Below are 14,873 nucleotides of genomic sequence, written 5' to 3'. Positions count from 1 at the left end.
GCACTGTTGGTCTCTTTTGGTGCTTTTGGTCTCTTTCGGCGCTATTGGTCTCTGTCTGCACTGTCAGTCTCTGTCCACACTGTCGGTCTCTCTCCATACTGTCGGTCACTGTCCTCCCTGTCAGTCTCTGTCCGCGCTGTCGTTCTCCATCCGCACTGTCTGTCTCCGTCCGTGCCGCCAGTCTCTGTCCGCACTTTCAGTCTCTGTCCACGCTATCGGTCACTGTCCACCCTGTCAGTCTCTGTCCACACTGTTGGTCTTTGTCCACACTGTCACTCTCTGTCCGCACTGTCAGTCACTGTCTGCACTGTCGGTGTCTGTCTGCACTGTCGATCTCTGTAGAGACTCTTTGTCGCTGTCCTCGCAGTCAGGCTCTGTCCGTACTGCCAGTCTCTGTCCGCGCTTTCGGCCTCTGTCTGCACTGTCGGTCTCTGTCCGCGCTGTTGGTCTCTTTCTGCGCTGTCGGTCTCTGTCTACACTGTCGGTGTCTGTCGGCACTGTTGGTGTCTGTCGCACTGTCGGTTTCTGTTTGGACTGTCAGTCGCTGTCCGCACTGTCGGCCTCTGTCTGCACAGCCAATCTCTGCCTGTGCTGTCGGTCTCTGTCCGCACTGTCGCTCTCTGTCCGCACGGCCAGTCGCTGTCCGCACTGTCGGTGTCTGCCTGCACTGTCGGTCTCTGTCCGGACTCTCAGTCACTGTCCGCTCTGTCAGTCTCTGTCCGTACTGCTGATGTCTGTCCACGCTGTCGGCCTCTGTCTGCACTTTCAGTCTCTTTTGCTGCTGTCAGTCTCTGTCAGCGTTGCGGTTGCTGTCCGCACTGTCAGTCTCTGTCCACACTGTCAGTCTCTGTCCGCACTGTCGGTCTCTCTCCATACTGTTGGTCTCTGTCCACACTGTCGGTCTCTGACCGTACTGTTGGTCTCTGTCTGCACTGTTGGTCACTGTCTGCACATTCAGTCTCTGTCCACGCTGTCGGTCTCTGTCCGCACTGTAAGTCGCTGTCCGTACTGTCTGTCTCAGTCTGTTCTGTCGGTCTTTATCTGCACTGTCAGTCTCTGTCCGCACTGTCGGTGTCTGTCCGCACTGTCGGTCTCTGTCTGCACTGTCAGTCTCTCTCTGTACTTTCGTTCACAGTCCACAGTCTCAGTCTCTGTCCATACTGTCAGTCTCTGTCCACACTGTCGGTGTCTGCCGCACTGTCGATCACCGTCCGCACTGTCAGTCTCTGTCCGCACTGTCTGGCTCTGTCCGCCCTGTCGCTTTCTGTCCGCACTGTTGGTCTCTGTCTGTACAGTTGCTCTCTGTCCATGCCGAAGGTCTCTGTCCGCACTGTCGATTCCTGTCCGCGCTGTCAATCTCTCTCCGTACTTTCGTCCACGGTCTCGGTCTCTGTACACGGTCTCGGTCTCTGCCCACACTGTCGGTGTCTGCCGCGTTGTTGATCTCTGTCTGTGCTGTCGGTCTCTTTTGGTGCTTTTGGTCTCTTTCGGCGCTATAGGTCTCTGTTCGCACTGTCGGTCTCTGTCCACACTGTCGGTCTCTGTACTGTCAGCCTCAGTCCGCACTGTTGGTCACTGTCAGCACAGTCAGTCTCTGCCCACACTGTCGGTTTCTGTCCACACTGTCAGTCTCTGTCAGCATTGTTAGTGTCTGTCCGCACTGTCGGTCACTCTCCACACTGTCGGTCTCTGTCTGCGCTGTCCTCTCTCTGTCCGCACTGTCAGTCTCTGTCCGCCCTGTCGGTCTCTGTCCTCCCTGTCAGTCTCTGTCCGCACTGTCGGTTTCTGCCCCACTGTCGATCTCTGTCCACACTGTCAGTCTCCATCCGCACAGTTGGTCACTGTCAGCACCGTCAGACTCTGTCCGCACTGTCGGTTTCTGTCCACACTGTCAGTCTCTGTCGGCATTGTTCGTGTCTGTCCGCACTGTCGGTCACTCTCCGCACTGTCGTTCTCTGTCTACGCTGTCGCTCTTTGTCCGCACTGTCGGTCTCTGTCTGCACTGTCGGTCTCTGTCCACACTGTCAATTTCTGTCCGCACTGTCGGTCTCTGTCCGCATTGTTAGTGTCTGTCCGCACTGTCAGTCTCGTTCCGCACTGTCGGTCAATCTCCGCACTGTCGGTCTCTGTCTGCGCTGTCGCTCTCTGTCTGCGCTGTTGCTCTCTGTCCGCCCTGTCGCTCTCTGTCCATGCTGAAGGTCTCCGTCCGCACTGTCGATTATTGTCTGCACTGTCGATCTCTCTCCGTACTTTCGTACACGGTCCACGGTCTCGGTCTCTGCACGCAGTCTCAGTCTCTGTCCGCACTGTCGGTCTGTGACCGCACTGTCAGTCACTGTCCGTATTGTCGGTGACTGTCTGCGCTGTCGGTCTCTGTCCACACTGTTGACCTCTGTCCGCACTGTCAATATCTGTCCGCACTATCAGTCTCTGTCCGCACTGTTGGTCTCTGTCCACAGTCAGTCTCTGTCCACACTGTCGGTGTCTCCCGCACTGTCAGCCTCTGTCTGCACTGTCACTCTATGTCCTCACTGTTAGTCTCTGTCCGCACTGTCGGTCTCTGTCCGTGCTTTTGTTCTCTGTCCGCGCTGTCAGTCTCTGTCCGCCCTGTCAGTCTCTGTCCCACTGTCAGTTTCTGTCCGTACTGTCAGTCTCTCTCCACACTGTTTTTCACTGTCAGCATGGTCAGTCTCTGTCCGCACTGATGGTTTCTGTCCATACTGTCAGTCTCTGTCGGCATTCTTAGTGTCTGTCCGCACTGTCAGTCTCTGTCCTCCCTGTCGGTCTCTGTCCATGCTGTCGGTCTCTGTTCTCACTGCCAATTTCTGTCCACACTGTCGATCTCTGGCCGCACTGTCTTCTCCGTCCGCACTGTCGGTCTCCATCCACGCTATCAGTCTCTGTCCGCGCTATCGGTCACTGCCCACCCGGTCCGTCTCTATCCACACTGTCGGTCTCTGTCCACACTGTCACTCTCTGTCCGCACTGTCAGTCTCCGTCCACAGTCAGTCTCTGTCCGCACTGTCGGTGTCTCCCGCGCTGTCGGTGTCTGTCCGCACTGTCAATGTCTATCCAGACTGTCAGTCGCTGTCCGCACTGTCGGTCTCTGTCCAGGCTGTCGGTCTCTGTCTGCGCTTCTGGTCTCTGCACTGTCGGTCTCTATCCACGCTCTCGGTCTCTGTTCGCACTGTCACTGTCCTCACTGTCGGTGTCTGTCCGCACTTTCAGTCTCTGTCCTCACTGTCAGTCTCTGTCCTCACTATCAGTCTCTGTCCACACTGTCCGTCTCTTTCTGCACTGTCCGTCTCTTTCCGTACTGTCGGTCTTTGTCCGCACCATCGGCCTCTTTCCGTACTGTCGGTCTCTTTCCGCACTGTCTGTCTCTGTCTGCACTGTAAGTCGCTGTCCGTACTGTCCGTCTCAATCCGTTCTGTCGGTCTTTGTCCGCACTGTCAGCCCCTTTCCGCACTGTCCGTCTCTTTCCACACTGTCCGTCTCTTTCCGTACTGTCAGTTCTCTGTCCACACTATCGGTCACTGCCTGCATGGTCGACCTCTGTCCGAGCTCTCAGTCTCTGTCCATGCTGTCTGTTGCTGTCCGCACTGTCGGTCTCTATCCACACTGTCTGTCACTGTCCTCACTGTCAGTCGCTGTCCAGGGTCTCGGTCAGTATCCGCCCTCTCAGTGTCTATCCGAGCTTTCAATCTCTGTCTGCACTGTCAGTCTCTGTCCGGACTGTCGGTCTCTGTCTGCACTGTCGGTCACTGTCTACACTGTCAGTCTCTGTCCGCACTGTCAGTCTCCGTCCGCACTGTCAGTCGCTGTCCGCACTGTCGGCCTTTGTCCAAAGTGCCAATCTCTGCCCGTGCTGTCTGTCTCTGTCCGCGCTGTCGGTATCTGTCTGCACTGTCGGTCTCTGTCTGCGTGTCGGTTTCTCTCCATGCTGTCCGCCTCTGTCCACGCTATCGGCCTCTGTCCGCACTGTCGGTCGCTGTCTGCACTGTCAGTGTCTGTCTGCACTGTTGGTCTCTGTCCAGACTCTCAGTCACTGTCCACACTGTCAGTCTCTGTCCGTACTGCCGATCACTGTCCACGCTGTCGGCCTCTGTCTGCACTGTTGGTCTCTGTTTGCTCTGTCAGTCTCTGTCCGCACAGCCAGTCGCTGTCTGCACTGTTTGTCGCTGTCCGCACTGTCAGTCTCTATCCGTACTGTCTCTATCTGTCCACGCTGTCAGCCTCTGTCTGCGCTCTCAGTCGCTTTTGCTGCTGTCAGTCTCTGCGCTGTCGGTCTCTGTCTGCACTGTCAGTCTCTGTCCACACTGACGGTTTCTGTCCACACTGTCAGTCTCTACCCACAGTCGATCTCTGTCCGCACTGTCGGACTCTGTCCGCGCTGTCTGTCTCTGTCCACGCTCTTGATCTCTGTCTGCGCCCTCGGTCTCTGTCCACACTGTTCATCACTGTCCACACTGTCAGTCACGATCCGCGCTGTTGGTCTCTGTCCACATCCTCGGTCTCTGTGCGCACTGTCGGTCTGTTTCCGCACTGTCATCTCTGTTCGCACTGTCAGTTTCTGTCTGGACTGTCAGTCGCTGTCCGCACTGTTGGCCTCTGTCCACACTGTCGGTCTCTGTCTGCACTGTCGGTCTCTGTCCCTACTGTCAGACTCTGCCAGCACTGCCGGTCTCTGTCCGCAATGTCGGTATCAGCCGCACTGTCGGTCACTGTCTGCACTGTCACTCTATGCCCGCACTGTCTGTCACTGTCCGCGCTGCTGACCTACATCCATACTGTCAGTCGCTGTCCTCACTGTCGGTCACTGTCTGCACTGTCGGCCTCTATCCGCACTGTCAGTCTCTGTCCGCGCTGTCAGTCTCTGTCCGCATTGTCAGTCTCTTTCTGCACTGTCAACCTCTGTCCGCACTGTCGGTCTCTGTCCGCACTGTCAGTCGCTGTCTGGACTATCGGTGCCTGTCTGCACTGTTGGTGTCTGTCGCACTGTCATTCTCTGTCCGGATTGTCAGTCACTATCCGCACTGTCGGCCTCTGCCCACACTACCAATGTCTGCCCATGCTGCCTGTCTCTGTCCGCACTGTCGGTATCTGTTCACACTGTCGGTCTCTGTTCGCACTGTCAGTCGCTGTCTGCACTGTCAGTGTCTGTCTGTACTGTCGGTCTCTGTCCAGACTCTCAGTCGCTGTCCGCACTGTCAGGCTCTGTCCGTACTGCTGATCTCTGTCTGCACTGTCGGCCTCTGTCCGCACTGTCAGTCTCTGTCCACGCTGTGAGTCTCCTTCCGCACTGTCAGTCTCTGTCTGCACTGTTGGTGCCTGTCTGCACTGTCGGTTTCTGTCTGGACTGTCAGTCGTTGTCCGCACTGTCAGTCTCTGTCCACACTGCCAATCTCTGCCCGTGCTGTCTGTCTCTGTCCGCACTGTCGGTCTCTGTCTGCACTGTCAGTCTCTGTCCATGCTGTCAGTTGCTGTCCGCACTATCGGTGTCTGTCCGCACTGTCAGTCACTGTCTGCACTGTTAGTGTCTGCACTGTCGGTCTCTGTCCAGACTCTCAGCCGCAGTCCACACTGTTAGTCTCTGTCCGTACTGCCGATCTCTGTCTATGCTGTCGGCCTCTGTCCGTACTGTCGGTCTCTGCTCTGTTGGTCTCTATCCGCAAGGCCAGCTGCTGTCTGCACTGTCGGTGTCTGTCTGCACTGTCGGTCTCTGTCCAGATTCTCAGTCACTGTCCGCTCTGTCTCTATCTGTCCACGCTGTCAGCCTCTGTCTGCGCTTTCAGTCTCTTTTGCTGCTGTCAGTCTCTGTCAGCGCTGTTGGTCTCTGTCCGCACTTTTGGTCTCTGTCTGTGCTGTCATTCTCTGTCCGCACTGTCAGTCACCGTCCATGCTGTCGGTCTCTATCCACATTGTCCGCACTGTGGTTCTCTGTCCACGCTGTCCGTTGCTGTCCGCACTGTCAGTCTCTGTCCACACTGTTGGTCTCTGGCCGCACTATCAGCCTCTCTCCGTACTGTCAGTCACTGTCCACACTGTCGGTCTCTGTCCGCACCGTCGGTCTCTGTCTGCACTGTCAATCTCTGTCCACACTGTTGGTCTCTGTCCGCACTGTCGGTCTGTCTCCACTGTCAGCCTCTGTCCGCGCCGTCAGTCTCTGCCCACCCTCTCAGTCTCTGTGGGCACTGTTGTTCGCTGTTCGCACTGTCTGTTGCTGTCCACAGTCGGTCTCCGTCTGCACTGTTGGTCTGTGTCCACACTGTCAGTCTCTGTCCACAATGCCGATCTCTGTCTCCGCTGTCAGCCTCTGTCCACACTGTCGGTCTCTGTCTGCACTGTCAGTCTCTGTCTGCACTGTCGGTCTCTGTCTGCACTGTCAGTCTCTGTCTGCACTGTCGGTCTCTGTCCCACTGTCGGTCTCTGTCTGCACTGTCAGTCTCTGTCTGCACTGTCGGTCTCTGTCCATGCTGTCAGTCCCTGTCCACACTGTCGGTCTCTGACCGTACTATCAGTCTGTCTGCGCTGACGGTCTCTGTCCGCGCTGTCGGTCTCTGTTCACACTGTCGGTCTCTGGCTGCACTGTCGGTCTCTGGCTGCACTGTCGGTCTCTGTCCACACTGTCGGTCTCTGTTCGCACTGTCGGTCTCTGTCCGCACTGTCGGTCTCTGTTCGCACTGTCGGTCTCTGTCCGCACTGTCGGTCTCTGTCCACAATGCCGATCTCTGTCTGCGCTGTCAGTCTCTATCCACAGTTGGTCTCTGTCTACACTGTCGGTCTCTGTATGCACCTTCAGTCTTTGTCTTCAATTTCAGTCTCTATCCATGCTGTCGGTTGCTGTCCGCACTGTCAGTATCTGTCTGCACTGTCGGTCTCTGTCTGTGCTGTTGGTTGCAGTACGCACTGTCGGTCTCTGTCTGCACTGTCAGTCTCTCTCCACGCTGTCGGTCTCTGTCCACCATCTCAGTCTCTGTCTGCACTCTGTCTCTGTCCGCACTGTCGGTCTCAGTCCACAATGCCAATCTCTGTCTGCGCTGTTAGTCTCTGTCCACATTGTCAGTCTTTATCTGCACTGTCAGTCTCGGCCCATGCTGTCGGTCTCTGTCTGCACTGTCGGTCTCTGTCTGCACTGTCAGTCTATGTCCGCGCTGTCGGTCTCTGTCCGCACTGTCGGTCTCTGTCCGCACTGTCGGTCTCTGTCCACAATGCCGATATCTGTCTGCGCTGTCAGTCTCTATCCACAGTTGGTCTCTGTCTACACTGTCGGTCTCTGTATGCACCTTCAGTCTTTGTCTTCAATTTCAGTCTCTATCCATGCTGTCGGTTGCTGTCCGCACTGTTAGTATCTGTCTGCACTGTCGGTCTCTGTCTGTGCTGTTGGTTGCAGTACGCACTGTCGGTCTCTGTCTGCACTGTCAGTCTCTCTCCACGCTGTCGGTCTCTGTCCACCATCTCAGTCTCTGTCTGCACTCTGTCTCTGTCCGCACTGTCGGTCTCAGTCCACAATGCCAATCTCTGTCTGCGCTGTCAGTCTCTGTCCACATTAGAACATAGAACATAGAACATTACAGCGCAGAACAGGCCCTTCGGCCCACGATGTTGCGCCGACCGGTTAAAAAACAATGACCCACTAACCTAAACCAATCCCTTTTCGTCCATAAACCTATCCACGGATCTCTTAAACGCCCCCAAACTAGGCGCATTTACAACAGCAGCAGGGAGGGCATTCCAACCCCTCACCACCCTCTGGGTAAAGAACCTACCCCTGACATCCGTCCTATAACTATCCCCCCTTAATTTAAAGCCATGCCCCCTCGTGCTAGCTTTCTCCATCCGAGGAAAAAGGCTATCACTGTCCACCCTATCTAAACCTCTAATCATCTTATATGTTTCAATAAGATCCCCTCTTAGCCTCCTTCTTTCCAGCGAAAACAACCCCAAATCCCTCAGTCTCTCCTCATAGGACCTCCCCTCATTGTCAGTCTTTATCTGCACTGTCAGTCTCGGTCCATGCTGTCGGTCTCTGTCTGCACTGTCGGTCTCTGTCTGCACTGTCAGTCTATGTCCGCGCTGACGGTCTCTGTCCGCACTGTCAGTCTTTGTCTGCACTGTCGGTCTCTGTCTGCACTGTCAGTCCCTGTCTGCACTGTTAGTCTCTGTCCACGCTGTCAGTCTCTGTCACCCTCTCAGTCTCTGTCCACACTGTTGTTGGCTGTCTGCACTGTCTGTCGCTGTCCACAGTTAGTCTCTGTCCGCACTGTCGGTCTCTGTCTGCACTGTCAGTCTATCCACGCACTGTCGGTCTCTGTCCACACTGTTAGTCGCTATCCGCACTGTCGTTCTCTGTCCCTACTGTCGGTCTCTGTCCTCATTGTCGGTCACTGTCATCACTGTTGGTCTCTGTGTACACTGTCAGCCTCCATCCACAGTAGGTCCCTGTCCTCACTGTCAATCTCTGTCCACACTGTCTGTCTCTGTCCACAGTCGGTCTCTGCTTGCACTCTCAGTCTCTGTCCGCACTGTCAGTCTTTGTCTGCACTGTCGGTCTCTGTCCATGCTGTTGGTTGCTGTCCGCACTGTCGGTCTCTGTCTGCACTGTCAGCCTCTATCTACACTGTCAGTCTCTGATGGCACTGTCGGTTTCTGTCCACAGTCGGTCTGTGTCCGCACTGTCGGTCTCTGTCTGCATTGTCGGTCACTGTCAACACGGTCAGTCTCTGTCTGCACTGTCAATCTCTGTCCGCGCTGTCAGACTCTGTCCACAGTCGGTCTCTGTCCGCACTGTCAGTCTGTGTCCGCACTGTCAGTCTTTGTCTGCACTGTCAGCCTCTTTCCATGCTGTTGGTTGCTGTCCGCACTGTCAGTCTCTATCTGCACGATCAGTCTCTGTCCATGCTGTCGTTGCTGTCCTCACTGTCAGTCTCTGTCCGCACTGTCATTCCCTGTCCCTACTGTCGGTTTCTGTCTGTATTGTCGGTCACTGTCATCACGGTCAGCCTCTGTCCGCACTGTCAATCTCTGTCCGCACAGTCAGTCTCTGTCCACAGTCGGTCTCTGCCGCAATGTCAGTCTTTACCTGCACTGTCACTCTCTGTGCACGCTGTCGGTTACTGTCCGCACTGTTGGTCTCTGTCTGCACTGTCAGTCTCTGTCCATGTGTCGGTTGCTGTCCACACTGTTGACCTCTGTCTGCACTGTCAGTCTCTGTCTGCACTGTCAGTTTCTGTCTGCACTGTTGGCCTCTGTGCACACTGTCAGTCTTTGTCCGCACTGTCAATCTCTGTCCACACTGCTGGTCTCTGTCCGCACTGTTGGTCTCTGTCCATGCTTTCGGTCTCTGTCCACGCTGTCAATCCCTGTCAGCGCTGCTGGTCTCTGTCCACCCTGTCAGTCTCTGTCCGCACTGTCAGTCTTTGCCTGCACTGTCAGTCTCAAGTCCATGCTGTCAGTCTCTGTCCGCACTGTCGGTCTCTGTCTGCAATGTCGGTTTCTGTCCATGCTGTCGGTTGCTGTCCACACTGTCGGCCTCAGTCTACACTGTCAGTCTCTGTCCACACTGTCAGTTTCTGTCCGCACTGTCGGTCTCTGTCCGCGTGGTTAGTCTCTGTCCGCACTGACGATTTCTGTCTGCACTGTCGACCTCTGTCCACACTGTCAATCTCTGGCTGCACTGCTGGTCTCTGTCCGCACTGTCGGTCTCTGTCCATGCTTTTGGCCTCTGTCCACGCTGTCGGTCACTGTCAGTCTCTGTCCGTGCTGTCGGTCACCGTCAGTCTGTGTCCGCACTGTCAGTCGCTGTCAGTCTCCATCCGTGCTGTCGATCTCTGTCCACCCTGTCAGTCTCTGTCCGCAATGTTGATCTCTGTCCGCACTGTTGGTCACTGTCCGCGCTGTCAGTCTCTGTCCGCACCATTTGTCTCTGTCCACCCTGTCAGTCTCTGTGCGCACTGTTGGTCCCTTTCGGCGCTTTTGGTCTTTGTCCACGGTCTCAGCCTCTGTACATGGTCTCAGTCTCTGTCAACACTGTCAGCCTCTGTCCGCACTGTCGGTCTCTGTCCGCACCATCAGTCTTTGTCTGCACCTTCAGTCTCGGTCCATGCTGTCGGTTGCTGTCCGCCCTGTCAGTGTCTGTCTGCACTGTCAGTCTCTATCCGCACTGTCAGTCTCTGTCCACACAGTCAGTCACTGTCCGCACTGTCGGTCTCTGTCCACACTGTCGGTCACTGTCCGCACTGTCGGTCACTGTCCGCACTGTCGGTCTCTGTCCACACCCTCAGTCTCTGTCCAACCTGTCAGTCTCTGTCCGCACTGACAGTCGCTTTCGGTCTCTGTACACGGTCTCAATCTCTGACTACACTGTCAGTCTCTGTCCGCACTGTCGGTCTCTGTTCATGGTCTCAGTCTCTGTACATGGTCTCAGTCTCTGTCCACATTGTCAGTCTCTGTTCATGCTGTCGGTCTCTGTCCGCACTGTCGTTCGCCGACCACACTGTTGGTCTGTGTCTGTACTGTCAATGGCTTTCTGCACTGTCGGTCTCTGTCCACACGGTCAGTCACTGTCTGCACTGTTGGTCTCTGTCTGCACTGTCGGTCTGTGTCCACACTGTCGGTGTTTGTCTGCACTGTCATTCTCTGTCCACGCTGTCGGTCTCTGTCCCTATTGTTGGTCTCTGCCGATGCTGTGGATCTCTGTCCGCATTATCGGTCTCTGTCCGCACAGTCGGCCACTGTCCACATTGTCAGTCTCTGTCCGTGCTGTCAGTCACTGTCCACGTTGTCGGTTTCTATCCATGTTGTCGACCTCTGTCCGCACTGTCAATCTCTGTCCGCACCGCTTGTCTCTGTCCACGGTGACGGTCTCTGTCCACACTGTCAGTCGCTGCCTACAGTCAGTCTCTGTCCGCACTGTTGGTCTCTCTGCACTGTTGGACTTTGTCTGCGCTTTCGGTCTCTGTCTGCGCTGTCAGTCTCTGTCCGTGCTGTCAATCTCTGTCCGTGCTGTTGATCTCTGTCTGCACCCTCAGTCTCTGTCCACCCTGTCAGTCTCTGTCCGCACTGTTGATCTCTGTCTGCACTGTCGGTCACTGCGCTCTCGGTCTCTGTCCGCACCCTCGGTCTCTGTCCACGCTGTCAGTCTCTGTTCACACTGTTGGTCTCTGTCCATGGTCTTGGCCTCTGTACACGGTCTCAGTCTCTGTCCACACTGTCGGTCTCTGTTCACACTGTCGGCCTCTGTCTGCACTGTCGGTCTTTGCCGGTACTGCCGGTCTCCTCCCACACTGTCGGTCTCTGTCCGCACTGTTGGTCTCTGTCCACAATGCCGATCTGTGTCTGCACTGTCAGTCTCTATCCACAGTCAGTCTCTGTCTGCACTGTCGGCGACTGTCCACACTGTCGGTCTCTGTCCACACCTTCAGTCTTTGTCTGCACCTTCAGTCTCTGTCCATGCTGTCGGTTGCTGTCCACACTGTAAGTCCCCTTCTGCACTGTCGGTCTCTGCCTGCGCTATCGGTTGCTGTCCACACTGTCAATCTCTGTCCGGACCTCTTGTCTCTGTCCATGCTGTCAGTCTCTGTCCATACTGTCGGTATTTGTCCGCACTGTCATTTGCTCTCCGCACTGTCGGTCTCTGTCCGTGCCATCGGTCGCTGTACACATTGTCGGCCTCTGTCTGCACTGTCAGCCTCTGTCTGCACTGTCAGTCTCTGCCCATGCTGTCGGTCTCTGTCCACCTTCTCAGCCTCTGTCCGCACTGTCTGTCGCTGTCCACAGTCGGTCTCTGTCTGCACTGTCCGCACTGTCGGTCACTGTCTGCACTGTTGGTCTTTGACCACACTGTCGTTTGCTGTCCGCACTGTTGGTCTCTGTCCGCACCGTTAGTCTTTGTCTGTATTGTCAGTCTCAGTCCATGATGTTGGTTGCTGTCCGCACTGTCGGTCGCTGTCTCCACTGTCAGTCTTTGTCCGCGCTGTTGGTTGCTGTACACATTGTCAGCCTCTGTCTGCACTGTCAGCCTCTGTCCGCATTGTCAGTCTCTGTCCATGCTGTCGGTCTCTGCCCACCTTCTCAGTCTCTGTCTATACTGTCGTTTGCTGTCCGCACTGTCTGTTGCTGTCCACAGTCGGTCTCAGTCTGCACTGTCAGTCACTGTCCACACTGTCGGTCTCTGTCCACAATGCCGATCTCTGTCTGCGCTATTATTCTCTATCCACAGTCAGTCTCTGTCTGCACTGTCAGTCTCTGTCCGCACTGTCAGTCTTTGTCTGCACCTTCAGCCTCGGTCCATGCTGTCGGTTACAGTCCACACTGTCAGTGTCTGTCTGCAATGTCAGTCTCTGTCCGCGCTGTCGGTCTCTGTCCGCACTGTCAGTCACTGTCTGCACTGTCGGTCTCTGTCCCTACTGTCGGTCTCTGTCCGCGTTGGCAGTCACTGTCAGCATGGTCAGTCTCTGTCTGCACTGTCGGTTTCTGTCTGCGCTGTCGGTCTCTGTCCGCACTGTCAATCTCTGTCTGCACCGCTTGTCTCTGTCCTCGCTGTCAGTCTCTGCTCATGATGTCGGTCTCTTGTCCGTGCTGTCGAGCTCTGTCCGCACTGTCAGTCTTTGTCTGCACTGTCAGCCTCGGTCCATGATGTCGGTTGCTGTCCACACTATCGGTCTCTGTCCGCACTGTCGTTTGCTGTCCGCACTGTCGGTCTCTGTCTCCACTGTTGGTCTCTGTCCGCGCCATTGGTTGCTATACACGTTGTCGGCCTCTGTCTGCATTGTCGGCCTCTGTCCACACTGTCGGCCTCTGTCCGCACTGTCAGCCTCTGTCCATGCTGTCGGTCTCTGTCCACCTTCTCAATCTCTGTCTGCACTGTCGTTTGCTGTCCACACTGTCTGTCGCTGTCCACAGTCGGTCTCTGTCTGCACTGTCAGTCACTGTCCGCACTGTCGGTCTATGTCCACAATGCCGATCTCTGTCTGCGCTGTTAGTCTATATCCGCAGTCAGCCTCTGTCTGCACTGCCAGTTTCTGTCTGCACCCTCATCTTTGTCTGCACCTTCAGTCTCTTTTCACGCTGTCGGTTGCTGTCTGCACTATCAGTGTCTGTCTGCACTGTCAGTCTCTGTCCGTGCTGTCGGTCTCTGTCCACACGGTCAGTCACTGTCCACACTGTCAGTCACTGTCCACACTGTTGGTCTCTGCCCGCACTGTCGGTCACTGTCCGCGTTGTCGGTCACTGTCAGCATGGTCCGTCTCTGTCTGCACTGTCAGTCTCTGTCTGCAGTGTCGCTCTCTGTCCCTACTGTCGGTCTCTGTCCACGTTGTCGGTCACTGTCAGCATGGTCAGTCTCTGCCTGCTCTGTCAGTTTCTGTCTGCACTGTTGGTCTCTGTCCGCACTGTCAGTCTTTGACTGCACTGTCGGTCTTTGTCCGCACTGTCGGTCTTTGTCTGCACTGTCAGTCTTTGACTGCACTGTCGGTCTTTGTCCGCACTGTCGGTCTCTGTCCGCACTGTTGGTCTTTGTCCACACTGTCGGTCTTTGTCTGCACCTTCAGTCTCTGTCCGTGCTGTCGGTTGCAGTACGCACTGTCAGTCTCTGTCCATACTGTCATTCTCTCTCCACGCTGACAGTCTCTGTCCACCCTCTCAGTCTCTGTCCACACTGTCGGTCTCTGTCCGCAATGCCGAACTCGGTCTGTGCTGTCAGTCTCTATCCACTGTCGATCTCTGTCTGCACTGTTGGTCTCTGTCTGCACTGTCAGTCTTTGTCTGCACCTTCAGTCTCTGTCCATGCTGTCAGTTGCAGTACGTACTGTCGGTCTCTGTCCATACTGTCATTCTCTCTCCACGCTGACAGTCTCTGACCACCCTCTCAGTCTCTGTCCACACTGTCGGTCTCTGTCTGCAATGCCGAACTCGGTCTGTGCTGTCAGTCTCTATCCACAGTCGGTCTCTGTCTGCACTGTCACTCTCTGTCTGCACTGTCAGGCTTTGTCTGCACTGTCAATCTCAGTCCATGCTGTCGGTTGCTGTCCACACTGTCAGTTTCTGTCTGCACTGTCGGCCTCTGTCCGCACTGTCGGTCTCTGTCTGCACTGTCGGTCTCTGTCCGCGTTGTCGGTCACTGTAAGCATGGTCAGTCTCTGTCTCCACTGTCGGTTTCTGTCTGCACTGTCAGTCTCTGTCCGCACTGTCATTTGTTGTCCGCACTGTCTGTTGCTGTCCACAGTCAGTCTCTGCCCGCACTGTCAATCTCTGTCCGCACTATCAGCCTCTGTCCGCACTGGTCATCTCTGTCTGCACTGTCTGTCACTGTACGCACAGTCTGCTACTGTCCACACTGTCGGTCTCTGTCTGTACTGTCGGTCTCTGTCTGCGCTGTTGGTCTCTTTTGGCGCTTTTGGTCTCTGTCCGCACTGTCGGTCCCATTCCGTGCTGTCGGTGTCTGTCCGCGCTGTGGTCTCTGTCTGCACTTTCGGTCGCTGTTCAAGCTGTTGGTCTCTGTCCGCACTGTCACTCTCTTTTGGCGCTGTCAGTCTCTGTCCTCATTGTCGGCCTCTGTCCACATTGTTGGTCCGTGTCCATGCTCTCAGTCTCTGTCTGCACTGTCAGTCTCTGTCCGCAGTGTCAATCTCGTTCGGTGCTGTCCGTCACTTTCCACACTGTCGGTCTCTGCCCGTGCTGTCGATCCCTGTTTGCACTGTCGGTCAGTATCTGCGCTGTCAGTTTCTGTCTGCACTGTCAATCTCTGTTTGCACTGTCAATCTGTATGTGCACTGTCAGTTTCTGTCTGCACTGTCGGTCTCTGCACTGTTAGTCTCTGTCCGCACTGTCGGTCTCTGTCTGCACTGCTGACCTCTGTCTGCACTGTCTGTCAC

The 14,873-nt window shown here is 55.6% G+C and overlaps 1 protein-coding gene across 1 annotated transcript in view; it reads left to right on the top strand.

Moving 5' to 3' along the window:
* Nucleotides 1-14,873, top strand: part of dgki (diacylglycerol kinase, iota) — a 265,844-nt gene that overhangs the window by 187,466 nt on the left and 63,505 nt on the right. The window lies entirely within an intron of this gene.

This window comes from Carcharhinus amblyrhynchos, chromosome 6, assembly GCF_965287045.1.
Source record: "Carcharhinus amblyrhynchos chromosome 6, sCarAmb.v2.hapA, whole genome shotgun sequence".
NCBI lineage: Eukaryota > Metazoa > Chordata > Chondrichthyes > Carcharhiniformes > Carcharhinidae > Carcharhinus > Carcharhinus amblyrhynchos.
Note: the sequence above shows the minus strand (reverse complement) of the source record. Positions and strands in the feature narration are given on the sequence as shown.